This window comes from Phalangium opilio, unplaced genomic scaffold (genome assembly GCF_054372755.1).
Source record: "Phalangium opilio isolate 3A_F unplaced genomic scaffold, DU_Popi_V2 ptg000092l_1, whole genome shotgun sequence".
NCBI lineage: Eukaryota > Metazoa > Arthropoda > Arachnida > Opiliones > Phalangiidae > Phalangium > Phalangium opilio.
This window is the reverse complement of record NW_028324197.1, coordinates 384,526-402,102: the sequence shown is the minus strand read 5'-3', so window position 1 is coordinate 402,102 and position 17,577 is coordinate 384,526.

The following is a 17,577-nucleotide window of genomic DNA, read 5'->3' as shown; positions in this document are numbered from 1 at the left end:
TGCCGGCTTCAATATCCTGGGGAGTTTTCATTTGTCAGGCCCCCCTACCTTTATAATGTCGACCTCATTGCCCTGCCAAATCAAAACTCCTCAGGACATTGAGGTCGACAGTATATAGGTAGGGGGCCTGCCAAATCAAAACTCCCTAGGATATTGAATCCCCTTGCCTACAGCCTTAAACGAAGAAAACCGACCTCACTCATCGCTGAGTTCAACCGTGTTTTCTTCGGTTTGACCACCAATAAGGAACGCCGGCTGTGTCTCTGGATTCAGAGCGTTCAATTCTTCCTCCGACACGCCAATTTCAAGTAGTTCAAGGCCTTTTTTCCCTGGACCAGGATAGCATGCCTTGACGTCTTCCAGGAACCGACGGAAGTTGGTTCCAGGAGGAAGCCAATTGCCATCTTGGTCCTTGAAAAAAAGACACCTGTACCAATATGTGGCCATATAACTATTCAACGCCCGGTCAGTTCTGTAGGACTTTATGCTCGCCTTAAAATGTCGGTTTCTGTTTTCGATGTTATTCGTATGAGCACGTGAATCTTCCGAATTCACGAACTCATACTTATGCAAAACAGTCAGATGCTCCCGAAATCCCATCAAAGTACAATTCATGTACATCGGGGCGCCATGTGACACTATCACTGACCCCGGAGCTATGTATTTCGCCATTTGGGTCCACAAAACGGCCCTGGACTTATTCCTGACCTTCAAAAAAAGACCATCTTTCGTATCTCTGCAATAGATACCAAAGATACAAATGGTCTCTCCGGCCAATTGAGCCCCGCGGTTGTATTTTCTAGAGTGCAAGTATGTTTCGTCCACCTCTACGAACAATCCTGGTACTCCAATCTGCACCTTGTCGGCCCTGTTCGAAATGACAATCTCAGCCACCTCGCGACACATGGAGAAGTAATCCACGACGGTATGGCTGGCACATTCACTGTGGATTATAGCGTCAGATACGCTCATTTTGGAAACCCACAGGAACACGAGGAAGAGATTGTTGGTAACCGACCGGTTTTGATTGTAAAACCAGGTGTTTTTCGAGGGGACGAAAGCCTTCGTGCACTCGACCGACAAATACTCTGGTACCTTCTTTTTGGATGCTTTTAAGGCCTTGCGCTTGTTAGCGCGAGACTGGGCTGCGGAACATCTTATTGAATAGCCAAATCGGCTTTGGGCATTGCCAACCCCAACAAGATATCCATTTAATTCCCCATCATCGTTTTTATTCCCACATCCGCAAGGTGTCTTTCCTTCATTGAAGGATTCAAGACGCGGGACAAGCTCCAAAGAAAGTACTAGGGCAATGGCATCCCTCTCTGACCGCGCCTTTAGGCCATCATCCATCCCGGGAAAAAACCCTCCCCAATTCTTCAAGGAAACCATTTTAAAAAAATGTTCCTCATTCCCAAAATTTGGGTTTTCATACGCCTCGTTTTCCAAATTAGCATGAGCCATTTAGAAATTAAACCTAATAACCCCCCAGAAAATATAATTTGACAGCAGTAATAATTATATCTCAAGAAAGCCTCTTCAAAAAAACACGTCTAATCACGTTGAAAATCAACGAGTCTCTGCTCAGTAAGTTCTCGTTTCCATGGCAACCCGCGAGGCGGGAAGAGGCGCGAATCGAGGGGAGGCGTTAAGGGGCGGCCAGCGGATTCAGTGACAGTTTTAGCGGGGAAGGAATACCATATATTTCAAAGGTATTAAACGTAAGGTTAGGTTAGGTTACTTATTAGCTAATTTACCACCTTTTCCAAAATTTCTGTTTGCGATTTGGCCTAGTTAACTTTTAAATACTTCCCAAAGGTTTAATGCTATTTTTGGAAACTAAAATATCGCTAATGTAATTATCGCCATTTCTCGCTTATATTCTCCTTTTCCTTATTTTTGGCATTTCTAATTTTTCTTCACGCAATATTTTGAAAATTTCTCAGATTACTTTACGATCACAGTACCAAAAATGAATGGTTTTGCTAAATTCAGTAGGTCTTAAAAATTCCATAGCTATACTTCCGTTGCGAGTCCTTAAAGTTCTTATAGTTGCCCTCCCCCCGGCATATTTTGAAAGATTGAGTGCATAATGCGTTTAGTCTATAGCGGTAAGTACATGCAATTTTAAAATTTTCAAAATTTTTTTTGACCAACTTGCGGCGGGTTTAGAATTTTTTTACTATTTTTTCCGAACTCCCAGTGGTCTAATTAGTCAGTAACTGCTGTTAGTTGAGTTCGTTAGATAAAGTGCAATCCTACCCCAATCTGACATTTATTTTTAAAGCAATGATACTTTCAAACAAAAACGATCTTTATAAGTTTGTAGCGAACAAGAAAAAGACACTTGAGTATTTAGATAGAACTTAAAAACTTAAAGACACTTTAATTTTTAACATCTATATCATTTATTAATTAATCCAATTGAAATTGAATGATTGTAGGAGACAACGTATTTTTCATCCTTTGTTTTTATAATACTTGAACCAAAAAGAGTTGAGAATGTTGAAACCGGAACATATCTAATTAGAATAGAGCAACTTTAGTTCAAAGCTCTCCTTAAAAATCCGCAAAGAATGTCAATTTTAATATACGTTTGGTAATAATGATTTCTGGTTTTGGTGTTTAGCTCAAAAAACTCCTAAACCCAATTAGAACCAGAGCTTCAGTCTAGGGGTGGAGTTTACTATCCGCTAACCTCAGCCAATGAAAAAACTGTATTTCTGCAAAACAATAAATTTACAACATAATTAGGAACACTGTTTTTTAATTTGTTCGAGACATTTTTACTCTGGAGGTAAGTTAAACATATGTAGTTAACTGTCTAGCGTAGCCTTTCTGTAAAGCGGACCTAAATTGTATTTAGAGCCTTCCGACCTCTTTGATCAAACTAACCCAGATTGGATAAAAAACAAGAACTTTGATGGAAGAGAGGAAAATACTTCAAAGCTTTTGAAAGAAGCTCAACGATATGAGAGGAAGAAAAGGAGAAATAAACTACGTGACACTATGATTATTGAAAAGTTTCCGAGAAACAAAGAGGAGGGTTTTGAAAGCGCCAAAGTGTCAAGCTCTCATGAAATTAATCAAACAACAAGTTCAGGAGGAATTGAAAGAACAGATACCATGGATAATTTTGAAGGAAGAGAAACTATGGACAATTTTGATGCGACTTTTCTATTAAAACTAATTTATCATTGAAGGAGACTGTATCGGACTTCTCTATTGAACCTAATTTATCAGTGAAGACTTTATCCGATGTCTCTATCCAAACTAATTTACCAGTGAAGACTGTTTCAGACTTCTCCATCCAAACTAATTTACCAGTGAAGATAGTATCGAACTTCTCTGTCCAAACAGATTCACCAGTTAAGATCGTATCGGACTCTTCAATCCAAACTAATTTACCTGTCACGACTGTATGCGACTTCTCTGTTCAAACAAATTTTCCCGTGAACAATGTTTGTGACCAAGCTGAACCTAAACCTTTGGACAAAATTCTAATTGGGGTTGCTTCACCAGAAAACAGAGTTTGCAACAATAGTACTCAAACTGTGTTCAGAGTTACTGAAATGTTTGAACTGGAAAGAGTTGAATTGAAGTATTCCCAATTAATAACTGAAAGTGAAGAGTTAAATTCCAAATTAAAGTACCATGTTAATCAACTTAAAGTCATGAGGGATGATATTACTTCAATAACTCTGCATGGTAAGATCGAGCTCGGCTGCAGACGACGGAGTTTGGTTTTTCTGGAATTCTCGGGGCCCGGGGTTATGGTAAATACATGCAATTTTAAAATTTTCAAAAAATTTTTTCACCAACTTGCGGTGGGTTTAGAATTTTTTTACTATTTTTCCGAACTCCCCGTGGTCTAATTAGTCAGTAACTGCTGTTAGTTGAGTTAGTTAGATAAAGTGCAATCCTACCGTTAAACTTTACTTTAGCTTGCGCATTCAAAAGTGTTTTCAATAAATATCATTTATTCAAGGTTAATTTGTTAAAATTAAGGTGCGGAAATTAATAAAAATATATATTTTCCATGTTTTTCTATATTTTTTCCTTCATATTTAAGGTTTGGTTTGGTCAGGTTTGGTTTGGTTTGGTTATGTTATATATTTAGATAGTTTATGGTATTTGGTGGCTACAAAAAAGGAACTGGTCAGGTTTTTATGGTCGTGAAAATATTTATAAAAATAGTTTCCGCGACTAAATGTAATTAATTATCGTATAATTAATCTCCAAGAAATGATATTTATTCGAAAAACTGTTAATAACGAATATCGTATTATGAAAGAAGCCCAACTAGAGATTTGAAATTACCGCAATTTTTAAAAATGGTAATTTACCGGGTAAATTACCGAATAAAATTTCGGAATAACAAAAATTACCGTAATTTATATTTTATACTTTCACAGGCTTAATACCGCGTTAGTTAACGTAATTTAACGGTAAATTACCGTTTTAAAATTACGGTAAGGTATAAATCGGTAATTTACGCGGTTTTTGGTAAATTACCGGTAATTTACGCGGTTTTTGGTAAATTACCGACTCACATCTCTAAGCCCAACCCACTTATAATTCTATTTTCTCAACGTAGGCGTTCGCAAGCTTCGAAAAACAGGCTGAAGAAGAACAAGAACTTCTAAAACTAGTCATTCAATTGCAAAATTTGAGAAGAAAAAATGCAATTGAAAAAATAAGGCCACGTTTTTTGGAAAAAACCATAATCGCGCTAAAGTCTATTGAGAATGGGACCGATCAAGAATACCTTTTTCGAGCCCAGTTTCAAGAAACTTTAAATTACCTCGAAGAGGCGACGAAGAAATTCGTAAGTACTAATTGTCTGACCAAAGTAATTTCATGGGCCTTGTGCCCCGTAAAGCTCATTGGAGAAGATTAAAGAAATTGATTGGGTATGGAATGTCTTATAATTTAAGGGCGCTTTTTATTCATAATTTACCGGGCATAAGGTGTTTTCTATGAAATTAGTAAAGGCGTCTAATTACGGGGTGTAAGATATAACTACGGTCAATGTGTAATACCTAACGTGAAAGGGACACACGTCAAGAGATAATGTTAAAATATTTTTGTCCACAGGGAGCCCACATGATGACAGAGGTGGATGAACCACCCAGCTCACAGGAAGGGGGAAGAGGGAGAGCAGGAAGGGGCTCAAAAGAGGGCGATTTTATAGAAAATGAACCATAAGAAAAAAATATATTTGTATTAAGAGAAAAAAACTTTTGTAATAAGAAAAAAAATTTTGTGTTAAGAAAAAAAATTGTGTTAAGAAAAAAAAAATTTGTGTTAAGAGAAAAATATTTTGTGTTAAGAAAAAAGAAAATTTTGTGTTAAGAAAAAAGAAAATTTTGTGTTAAGAAAAAAACATTTTGTGTTAAGAAAAAAGAAAATTTTGTGTTAAGAAAAAAGAAAATTTTGTGTTAAGAAGAAAGAAAATTTTGTGTTAAGAAAAAAGAAAATTCTTTTCTTCTATTAAGGCTTACTTGTGTGTAATCATTTTAGCATTGTTGTTTTTAGAATGGTCTTACGGGTAATAATTTAAACAATATTAAGGGTAGCGCATCGAGGGGTTACCCACACAAAATTTCTCTTTGTGTCGCACTATTACAATTATAACATAAATAAATTTATTGAAGTAAGGATTACGGGTAATCATTTTAGCACAGTTAAAAGTAGCGCATCGAGGGGCTATTCACATAAATTTTATGTACGCCTGTTAAGTAGGGTACGATGTGGCTGCTATCACTAGCCCTTGGGTCGTCTTCTTTTATTTAGGTCCGACTCACTGTCACCAACATCGTGCATATTTCTTCAAGACCGACTCACCTTCGCCATAGACCAATTATCTTTACCCTTTGTCCCTTTTACTTTTATGTATTACTACTGTATTGGCAACCATGCAAAGGGTTTAAACATAGGAGTGTTATATTTTAGTTAAAATTTAACCGTTTCAAATGTAATAATGGCCTTTTTTAGGGTGCCTAAGGGTGCGAAAATTTTAAATTGGCATGGAATAATTATAAAAGATGTTGATTAAGCCTTTTTCAGTGATAATTAGTCGTTCTACATCGATTGATTTATTTAATTTGCTCGATTTTCGGGAATAAACTCGAATTTTCTCGACTGACTAAAGTACAGAACTTTTCGAATCACCCGCCAGAAATATCCGGTTTCATTATTGGTTGACAAAATATATACTACTCAGCCGGTGCCTAAGGGTGGTTTGGGATAGTTTTAAGTAGGATTACTTGAGAAAATAAAGTGGTAAATTACAGGGGGTGAAAGGGGGTGTTTTTTTAATTTATACCACTTGTTTATATTGAAGAAATTAAAGGAATTGACACGAAATAATGAAGAAAAGTAAAGGGGCCTAATCTGACTAAAGTACAGAATTGTGGCCGGAGTTAAGATTTAGAGATATTTCCAGTATGCACTCCCGGCATCTGTCGAGCCTTTATCGTATCAATTAAAGATGAATATATATCATATTTGGATTTCGTTGTTTTGACGTTTCCAAAGGGTAGAAATGAAGGTTTACCACATTAATTAGTTTAATTACAATTCTATTTGTAATCTAAATTGTGTTAGGAGACCTTTATAATTAAAATTTAACCGTTTCAAATGTAAAAATGGCCTTTTTTAGGGTGCCTAGGGGGGCGATAACTTAAAATTGGCGTTAAATATTTATAAAAGATGTTGAATATGCCTTTTCCATGATAATTACTCGTTCTAAATGGATTGTTTTATTTAATTTGCTCGATTTTCGGGAATAAACTCGAACTTTCTCGTCTGACTAAAGTACAGAATTTTTCGAATCACCCGCCAGAAATATCCGGTTTCATTATTGGTTGACAAAATAAATCATACTCAGCGGGTGCCTAAGAGTAGTTTGAGATCGTATTAATAAGGATTACCTTTGATAATAAAATGGAAAGTTACAGGGGGTGAAAGGGGGTGTTTTTACCTCTCCGTGACATACGTCACTCGGTTCTAATTTCGACGTGTCTGTGTGTCTGTCTGTCCGTTGTTACACCCACGTGACCGCGTTCGCAGTTTGCAAATCAGAGCAAACGTGTATTCAAATTCCAGACCGCATTTACAGTCACGGAAATTGTATTCGACTTACAGGCTATTACTTCATTGCCTGTTTAACAACTCTGTTCACTTGTCCACCCCACATGGACACTAGTCTGAACTTATTGGCTTCTAAACACCACCATCTTCTAGTCTTTCGCCCATTCCATATGGACACCAGTCCGTACTTACTGGCTTCTAAACACCACCACCTTCTCGTCTTTGTCCATTCCACATGGACACCAGTCTGTACTTACTGGCTTCTAAACACCACCATCTTCTATTATTTGTCCATCCCACATGGACACCAGTCTGTACTTACTGGCTTCTAAACACCACCATCTTCTATTCTTTGTCCATCCCACATGGACACCAGTCTGTACTTACTGGCTTCTAACACCACCATCTTCTGGTCCTTGTTTTTGTCCATCGCACATGGACACCAGTCTGTACACCTGGCTTCTAACACCACCATCATCCTTAAGGTTAAGACATACGCGGCGATCGGCTAGGGTAACGAGAAACGTCTAGCCTTCCAATGGAGGGACCTTCCTCCAAGGTTCACGCAATTGCGATGTTCTTATCTACAACTGCGATTCGAATCCTTTATATACTACCTATTTGAGTAAAGCGAAACAACAGTCGTATCCTTCAATTCAAACGTCAATATTAGTCAAGCCTCTCAAGGTTGTTTAATTATTCTTTTTTAAAACGATGTAACGCTCAATAAGGCGAACAACTAACGAAGAAAATTTTAAATATTAATTATATTTATTTTAATATTTAAGATAATCTCTTTTCTCCATTCAAAATTAATACGGAAAGAGTTAAAAAGCAGTCTATTTTTTTGTCTATGTGTGTCTGTCCTTTATCACACTAGTGCGCCGAGTTAGCAGTTCGCTTTGTTTTGATGTGTTAAGAAATCCTACAGAACCTTAATATTCACTTTTTCCATAATACAAAGTGAATATGTGGAAATCTTTTTCGTAATTACGATGCATTTAGTACTTTTGTAGCTTTAAAGCTCTGTTTCATTTTGATATTCCAGGGATGTTTTTTAATATTATTATTTGAAATGAATGTTTATATATTACTTAAGCTATACTACATCTGTATATAGAATAATCCTTTCTAAAGTGATTACAAGAAGAACGCTACTTTATTGGTCAAATGAACTTTTATTTGTCAATAGGCTTAGTGAACCAAAAAGTAAACGCTTGGGTTTGGTTTTCGTTTCTGTAATGCAGAGACATTAACGGTTCAGAGTGAGCCGAAAGTTAAATACACTTTTAAATAGTTAGGCTTAGACTTTGAAATCATGGTGGAAATCTGGGCCGCGTTCATCAGAGCTCAGCGCTATTAGCAGTGTCCTACAAGACGGGATTTTTTTTGAATTGTGACATCACGGTGCTCAGCACTGGGTTTTTGGATAACGTGACGTAAAACGCGTAGTTCTCAGCTTAGCGAAAAAAACATGGAGGAGTTAATACAAATACCTCTTGCTGATTCTGATGGTACTATAGCTATTTAATTGGCGTGAAACCAGTTGATCACGCGAGAATTTTAAGAGACATGTTTGTTTCTAATTTTAATTATAAAAGTGTTTGTTATCTATCTCTATAAATATGTTATCATACAATTTTTGATAAGCCTTGATACCTTGCACGCTTTATTGCGCTAGCGTCACTTTTAAAACACCGATGACCGGAGAAAAGCTTTGACGACAGAGCTCACCGGTGAACGTTTTCCAAAATCCGCTGTCTTTTTTGGTAAGCTCTGCTGAACGCAGCCCAGTCCAGTGAAAGGTCTGATCGTAATTGGATTATAGCTTCGTGTTTTCATGCTTTTTATGGTGCGCATATACTTCCAGTGTGTGTAGCCACAAATTAGCTTTGGTGTTATGTAACGTCAACAGTCATGTTGACAAACTAAGAAAATCGTTGAGGTGAAACGAGAGGATAGTGTTTGCATGGCAACCCTGTTGTGAATTTGGCTTTGAACATAGAGGGTATACAGTTGAGGAGTAGAAAATTGGGCCTTTACAAACACGTAAAGGTAATATCCCTCCAAAGTTTTATCTCTTCATTTCCCGTTTTTCCCCCATCGGATGATTTTAATGTGTACAAGTATATCCTTATTGGATGTAAAATGTCGTCTGATTTACAGTATATTTGCTATGCTTAGTATACTGCTTTAATATTTCATAAATTTTCACTTCAGTATTTGTTCATAAAAAAAAAGAAACATTTCCATATCTGGGTAAATAAGTTTGTAAGTAGTCCTCTTGACTCGGAGAGGTAACATTTTGGTTTTCCCAACTTGTTTAATTTATACCACTTGTTTATATTGAAGAAATTAAATGAATTAGCCCGAGATAATTAAGAAACGTAAAGGGGCCTAAGCTGACTAAAGTACAGAATTGTGGGCGGAGTTAAGATGTAGAGATATTTCCAGCATGCACTCCCGGCATCTGTCTTGCCTTTATCGTATCAATTAGAGATGAACATTTATCATAATTGGCTTTCGTTGTTTTGAGGTTACCAAAGGGTAGAAATGAAAGTTTACGTCATTAATTAGTTTTATTACAATTATATTTGTAATCTAAATTGTGTTAGGAGACCATTATAATTAAAATTTAACCGTTCCAAATGTAAAAATGGCCTTTTTTAGGGTGCCTAAGGGGGCGATAACTTAAAATTGGCGTTAAATATTTATAAAAGATGTTGAATATGCCTTTTCCATGATAATTACTCGTTCTAAATGGATTGTTTTATTTAATTTGCTCGATTTTCGGGAATAAACTCGAATTTTCTCGACTGACTAAAGTAAAGAATTTTTCGAATCACCCGCCAGAAATATCCGGTTTCATTATTGGTTGACAAAATATATCCTACTCAGCGGGTGCCTAAGGGTGGTTTGGGATAGATTTAATTAGGATTACTTGAGAAAATAAAGTGGTAAATTACAGGGGGTGAAAGGGGGTGTTTTTCAATTCATAACATTTGTTTTAATTGAAATAATTAAATGAATTAGGCCGGGATAATTAAGAAACATGAAGGGGCCTAAGCCGACTAAAGTACAGAATTGTGGGCGGAGTTAAGTGGTCCTAACGCCGTCAAAGTAAATCGTTAATTTTTGAAGAATTAGATGATTTGAATGATAAAAAAGCTTAAATTCGTAAAATGTTAATCATTTTTAATTATAATTAAATGTATTTTACTCCCCATTGGTCCCCTTGGTGAAAAATAACGTTTAGGATGAAGTTTCCTCTACCGCCGTTTCACCCGACTGGGATTTTAGTGATTTCCGACCTTAGGCACATTCGTCTTTTTCTGTACTTTAGTCCCGCCCTGTTACCATCAAGGACCCTTATCCTTTGCCTAATATAGAGGACATGTTAGCTAGGGTGGGAAGACCGAAATTTATAACCACCCTTGACCTTAAAACAATGTATTGGCAAGTGGAAATGCACCCTAAGAGCAGATCTAAAACTGCTTTCGTGACTCACATGGGAAAGTACGAGTTTAATGTACTCCCTTTTGGGCTTTGTAACGCCCCTAGCTTCTTTCAGCGTTTAATTGACGACATTTTTAGAGATGCCGATTATTTCCAGTTAATTGACTATTTTGATGATTTAATCTCTCTTAGTGAAGATTGGGATCAACACTTAACGTGTTTAGAATACGTCTTAAATAGATTAAAGGAAGCGGGTCTCACCCTTCAGTTGAAGAAATGTCGTTTCGCTCAGAAAGAAGCTACTATTTTCGGTCACATAGTAAATGAAAAAGGAGTGCATATAGATCCTTCAAAAATCGAAGCCATCGAGAAATTCCCTCCACCTAAAAATGTTAAGGAAGTCCAGAGATTTTTAGGGATGGCAGGTTGGCATAATAGGTTTATTAATCATTACTCTCAAATAGTAGCCCCTATTAACAAGCTTAAAAGGAAGGATCAAAAATTTATTTGTGGTATCGAACAGCAACAAGCGTTCGAAAAGATCAAGGAAGACATTTGTAAGACTCATCCCTTAGCTTCCTTTAGAAGGGATTCCCCGTGCGTTCTAACTACAGATGCTAGTGATGCAGGGTTAGGTGCCCTTCTTTCCCAAATACAAGACAATGTAGAAGTTCCTATAGCCTATGCTAGGACAGGACTTAAAGACGCGGAAACAAGGTACTCCACTAGCGAGAAAGAGTGTTTAGCCATTTGTTGAGCAGTTAAGAAGTTTAGGCCCTTTCTAGAAGGTCGTAAATTCACTGTCCTTACTGACCATCAGGCTCTACAGTGGTTATTTAATATCAGGGAACCCAATTCTCGACTAGTTAAATGGGCTATGTACCTTCAAACATTTGATTTTACCATTAAACATAAGAAAGGAGTAGAAAATGTAGTAGCTGACGCTTTATCGAGAGCTCCGATAAACGTCCTAAGCATAAACTTTAGCTCCTCCACTTCAAATTCTACTATTAACCAGGATCCAACAAGTAGCAGTACAAGTCAAAATTCTACCGGTAGTAGTAGTAGTTCATCAACATCCTCTAGCGATTCTGTTGCAGGCCAGATACGTCCCCCAGGTCCTAGAGCCCTATATTCCGTATTTACATTAGAAGATGTAAGAAAATCTCAACGGGAAGACCCATTTGCTTCCCTTATAATTAATTCCTTGCAAGGACCTAACCCAGTTGGGCATAAAATGTTCGAACTCAAAAATAACCTTCTATATAGAAGACCTTATAGGAATTATCCTGAGAAAATTTATTTACCACCCCTTTTAAGGCTAGAAGCCATGCGATTATTACACGACCACCCTTTATCAGCTCACAGGGGCAAAGATAAGACAATGAGCAAAGTCACATTTAGATATTGGTGGCCAACTATAGTTAGTGACGTCCAGGATTATGTTAGAGTATGCGCACTATGCCAACAATTTAAGGCTAGAAATAGAAAAAACCCAGGGCTAATGCAACCCTCTGAGATAACAAGTCCTTGGGACCAGATTAGTGTCGATATTATGGGACCTTTTCCCCAAAGTAGACACCACTACAAATACCTTATAGCCTTTGTTGATTATATTACAAAATTCGTGGAAATGATACCACTTAAAACTATTACAGCAAAGACTTGTGTCCAAGCTTTCAAGTCTATTATTTCTAGGTGGGGAGCTCCTAAAGCTATCCTTAGTGATAGAGGGGTACAATTTACCTCGAAACTTTGGCTGCAGACTTGCAGAGCTTTTAGAATTAACCCAAACTTTACCACCCCCTACACACCTAAGAGAAACCCCACTGAAAGAGTAAATAGAGTAATAGGCGAGCTTATTTCATTTTATGTAGGGAATCATCATGATAGATGGGATGAATCCCTTGACCTTCTTCAATTTGCCATATTTTCTGCACCCCATGAAACCACGGGCAGATCCCCTTTCTTTTTGAATTTAGGGCGGGAGCCACGTCTCCCTTGGGATTTAGAAACTGAAGAACCCATTCAGGACCCTGATGACCCCAGTCGTACAAAAGCTTTAAAAGTTCTTAAGGAACAATTAGAATTCAGTAATGAATTATCTAAGTTAGCCAAAGCTCACCAGAAGAAATACTATGACCTCCGTCATGACCCTCTAGAATTTGAGGTAGGAACCCTAGTATGGATGGAAACACATCCTTTGTCAAATACGACAGGTCAGCTTATGAAAAAGCTCTGTCCCAAATGGGCAGGTCTCTTTAAAATAGTAGCAAAACATTCTCCCGTTGTTTACGAGTTAGAAAATGCTAACTCAGGACAAAATGTAGGGAAAGTCAACCTAGAGCATCTGAAACTCTACTAGACTAATGTAGCTGTCTTCGACAATGCCAAAAATGCCCCCACTTCACAATCGAACGTTGCAGATAATCCAGAGTCTAGTCTTGCAACGAACGGTGGTACCATGGACCACCATCCTACGGCGACTTCCTCAACTACTTTATCTGAATCATCATCATCTTCTACTTCACCGTCACCGCCTCAGGACAGTCAGAAAGTCGATCACCAGATCATTCCTGCTATTTCTGATGTCCCTCATACGTCGACATCAAGTACTCTAGAAGATCAAGCAGCGGATCAACAGATCCCTCCTGCAATTCCAGATGATTCACATCCACCAACAGACTCTGATAGTGAACCAGGCATAGCCCTTTTTGAAGACCCTCATCTCCTACTCCATACCTATCACGATATGAGAGCTTTCCAGCTCATTCATCCCACTAATGATAGTCCGCCTTCTGCAGCAGGGGAGGCTTCCCCGTCTGATCATGTAAAATCAGTCGCGGAACCAGAGCTACACAAGTTAACTTCCAGTTTTTCAGAAGAAATTCTAACGCCTGAGCAACCTTCTGAAAAATCAGCATCGGAACCGGCGTTACACCATTCACCTTCTTCAGGCTTTTCGGAGGAGATTTTACCGCATGAACAAATTTCTCAATCGCAATCCCAATCTGACAGTTCATCGACCACGTTATCAGAATCTATGAGAACTCCTAGATTAAACAGGGCTACCTTACCCGATATTTATTTAGAGCCTTTTCGATTGGAATGGCGAAGAGAAGTGTGTAAGAGGGCAACGGTTCAGCCAGGAGGTAATGAAGTTGACATCTATTACCGACCTCCAAAATAATAAGATCCCGAACCTAACCAGGGAACATTTTTGTTTTTCCCGAGAGCCAATCTCTGTTTTCCCTTGGGAATTTATTTCCCAAGCAAATAAGAGGGGGTACTAATATATTGTATTTTTAGATGGCCGAAGGAGGACGAGATTTTACACGGCCTATTTATTTTGACCCTCCTGCAGGGGCCACTAAGCTCGAGATAGGAAAAAGACGAGCCTATCCGTCCAATTTGGATTCTGCCCAAGAAATTAGCAATAAATATTCAGACTATTGCGCTAATTGTGGCCAACAAGATTGTTATTTCCCTAAGAGGGAAAACGGGGAACCTCTTCGCTGCGTCGAATGTGGAAAAATTTATCATCTCTTCAAGAACTGCGAGACTCCCTCGGATGAGATACCTTTGGTGTTAAAGGTTTCCCCAGAAGAAAGGAGTTCCCTCCTTGAAGAAGCAGAAACTGTACAAGGCCCTGTTACTGTTTTTCGGCGCCAAAAAGACTATGTCCAAAATTCCCTTATTCCTTGGCCTCAGCCTCCAGCTCAGTTCGCAGTCCCACCAGCTCCTCACCAGAACCTTCCTCCTTCCGGTGCTTCTCCACGTCAATGGTGCCCATTGATAGAGCCTGACGAGGAGGATAAGCTCAATTGGGAGCGTTTTGGAAGTATGGGTTGGGTCCCGAAAATAACAATTCCCAAAATGCTTATTCCGGCGAAAGTTGAGCAGGCGAAACATCCTCTCATCTGGAACACCGTAGTTTGCTGGAGATGCAGAAAGACAGGACACCATTTCGTTTCAGACTGTCCAGGAGGGCGCAGCATAGAATCGATTGCCCGACGAGAGGCCCGACGAATTGCCCGTTTGGCGCAAAAACATTCGCTCGGTTAAATGAAAAAAAAAGTTTTTGTGATAACCCCTGCCAATCATTACAAGGTTCCTCGGGGTAACCTTTTTGTTTTGTTTTGTTTCAAATATAATTACAGTTCCTAACGAGGGGGGATGTAGCATGGCTGCCAGATCCTTGAAGCTTCCGCTCCTTGGATCTGGCAAGGCTCTTGCCTCCATGCTACATGCTCCTCCTCCCTTTTCTTACTGCGATATTTTGCAACTAGAGTTTAGTTACGGTTGGCTTCGGTCGAGAGTAGTTATCTCTTTTTTTGATTAAAGTTCTCCTAAGACGGAGTTTTGTATTAACGAAGTTAAGTTGCGGGATCGTTATCCCTTAGTTATTTTTACATCAATAAAGTCACGAAGAACTGTCTTCAGTTTTTTGGATATTACATTGTAAGTTGTCTTTGATTCATTTTTATGGCCCTCGGGAGAATCTCCCTATTTAGTTAATTTCTATTGAGGGTTACACATTTTATACGTAAAACGAACGCAATTTCCGGTAATCTTGGCATACGCCATTACTATACACAAAAGCCAGGGAATGAGTTTAAAATGCGCAATCATGCACTTGGGATCAAATTTATTTGGAACTGGCATGGCGTACGTTGCTCTATCGAGAGAGACTTCCTTGGCAGGTCTCCATCTCTTGCAGTTAGACCCGAATAAGATTATAGCAGAAGGACCGGCCATCGTGGAGTATAACAGGCTGCGTCAAAAACACGGACCTGATCTGCCACTTATAAAAATAGCGGAGTCGGTAGTAAAGAGAGGTAGAAAAAGGCCGGCGTCGAAGAGTGTTTTAGAAGGTGAAGTAGAGCGATCTGGTGAAACGGCAAAAGAAAAACCACAAAAAAAGATAATAATTGGTCTTCAGGGTATAAACATTTTTCCCTTGAAAGGATTTGAAAATGGAGATGGAGTAAAGTGCTACGCAAATAGCGTTTTGCAATTGCTGTTACTGATTCCAGAATTAAGAAACATAATTAAAGGGCAGAAAGGATTATTGAGCGATAAGCCTATTTTGATTTGCCTTCGTAACACTATTGAGCATATTGAAAAACGAGTTCCCGGGACGATGATTTCAATTTACGAACGGCTGTTGGTCTGCCTTTTACCGACAACCAACAACAAGATTCTACTGAATTCTGGTGGGTTTGGCAAAACTAGGCGAAGAAATGGAAACTTGTGACTCTAACGCTCTTCGAGAACTATTAATATGGACAAAGTCGCAACCGTTTCTTCTAAATATTTCTTTGAAAATGCTTACATTTTTAGTTAGTTTAGAAATTATTAATTATGGTTTTTACATTTAAATCATTACACATTTATTTAGAGTTTACTTTAATGGAAGTAATGATGTAATAAGATGGTCAGTTTGTAAAAACAATATTATATTATCATAAATTATATTTTTAGTGAAATTTATAACTGTATTCTAAGCAAGCGTGTATATTTCGGCCTTGCAAAGCAAGTTTACGACACTTCCTCAACTTCGTCCCTATAAAATGAAATTTTGTCATCCTCAATGATTTGTCCTTAGCGAAATTTCTTCATCGTTCTTCACTAAGACATCCTCTTCATCAACATTCTGGACATATTCTTCAAATTGTATGAAGCCTTTATCCGTTTCAGCATATATCGTTTGGAAGATGGGAGGAGGCATGATATGATAGTTTCTCATTGCCTTTAGTCAAGAAGGAGGCATTTTGAGCGCAAATTGAAGCTTTCGTAACGCTCTCACTTTCAGCCACTTAATTTTTCGAATACTGCTTGTTCTTAGCATCACTATTTTCTAACTCTGACTGGACAATGTCTTTACTATCCCCATTAACGCTTTAGCATTCAATTTAACTACAGTTTCTAATATACTGAAATAGTCCTCATAGCCATTTTTATCAACCCTAGTAACGTTACCCTGTTTCATATCGTCCCTTTAGATTTTAGCATGGCGTTCTGCCTTGGTCTTCTTGGTTTAGCAATTTGGTTTGAACTGGAAGAGTTTCCTTTGTTCGGGTCTAATTCTAAGGACAAGTTAGTACAAAGCCACTGTTCCGCAGAATCCACACCAGTTGCGTCGCCAGGGTCTTGAATTTGGGAGGGCTTAAGCCCTCTTTAAAGTATTGTGTGTCCGTGTGTCCAATTTTTCAAAACACATCACTTTTATCAGGACACCCTCTCATCTATAAAGCGAATATTAGAGTAATAACAGAAGGAAACGTAATTAAGAACTGAACGCATATTTTATCACAAAAGGTTTCTCATCACATAAATTATTTTTTTTCTGTTGATATGTTTGAATATAACTTGACATTGATTATAGCAGGACTAGACTAAACTCGAGTGTGACTAGAGGGAAAATTGACTCTTGTAGCGTGTTGGTCTAAAAATTGGTCAATGATACAGTCAACGCAAAAATTGCGCCACTGCTCTCTATCGCCAAAATGGCTAGATAGGACAGCCTTTTCGGCCCATCGAATTTCTAAAATAACTTTTAATAAGTTTAAGCACTGAAAAGGAACGTTCACACGCTACATACGTTACAGGTAGAGTAACAGCTATTTGTAGCATTTTTCACAGTCCCGATAAAAGGGATCGTGGTTAGTGTTCAAGATGCAGTGGTGGGCAAATTCGGGAAATACAAGTGTATGCTAAATTCCCTTTTGAACATCGTAACCCTTGGTTTCAACAAGCCGGCCTCAAATTTGTAGAAAGAGAATGATATTCGGGAGATTTTACATTCTCATTCTCAAAACTACGGTGGGGGAAAAAAGAAAACATTTATCCCCTTGGAAGGGAATTCGCCCGAGCGTTTCTTTCCCCTCCACGGAACTAGAATAAGAAGGGACTATCTAAGAATTTTACCTTCAGGAGATGCGGCGGCTATGGAGCCTGTAAAGAATGAGGGACAGCAACATTCGCGGAGGAGTCCTTAAGAAGAGTCCACACTACGGGTATTTC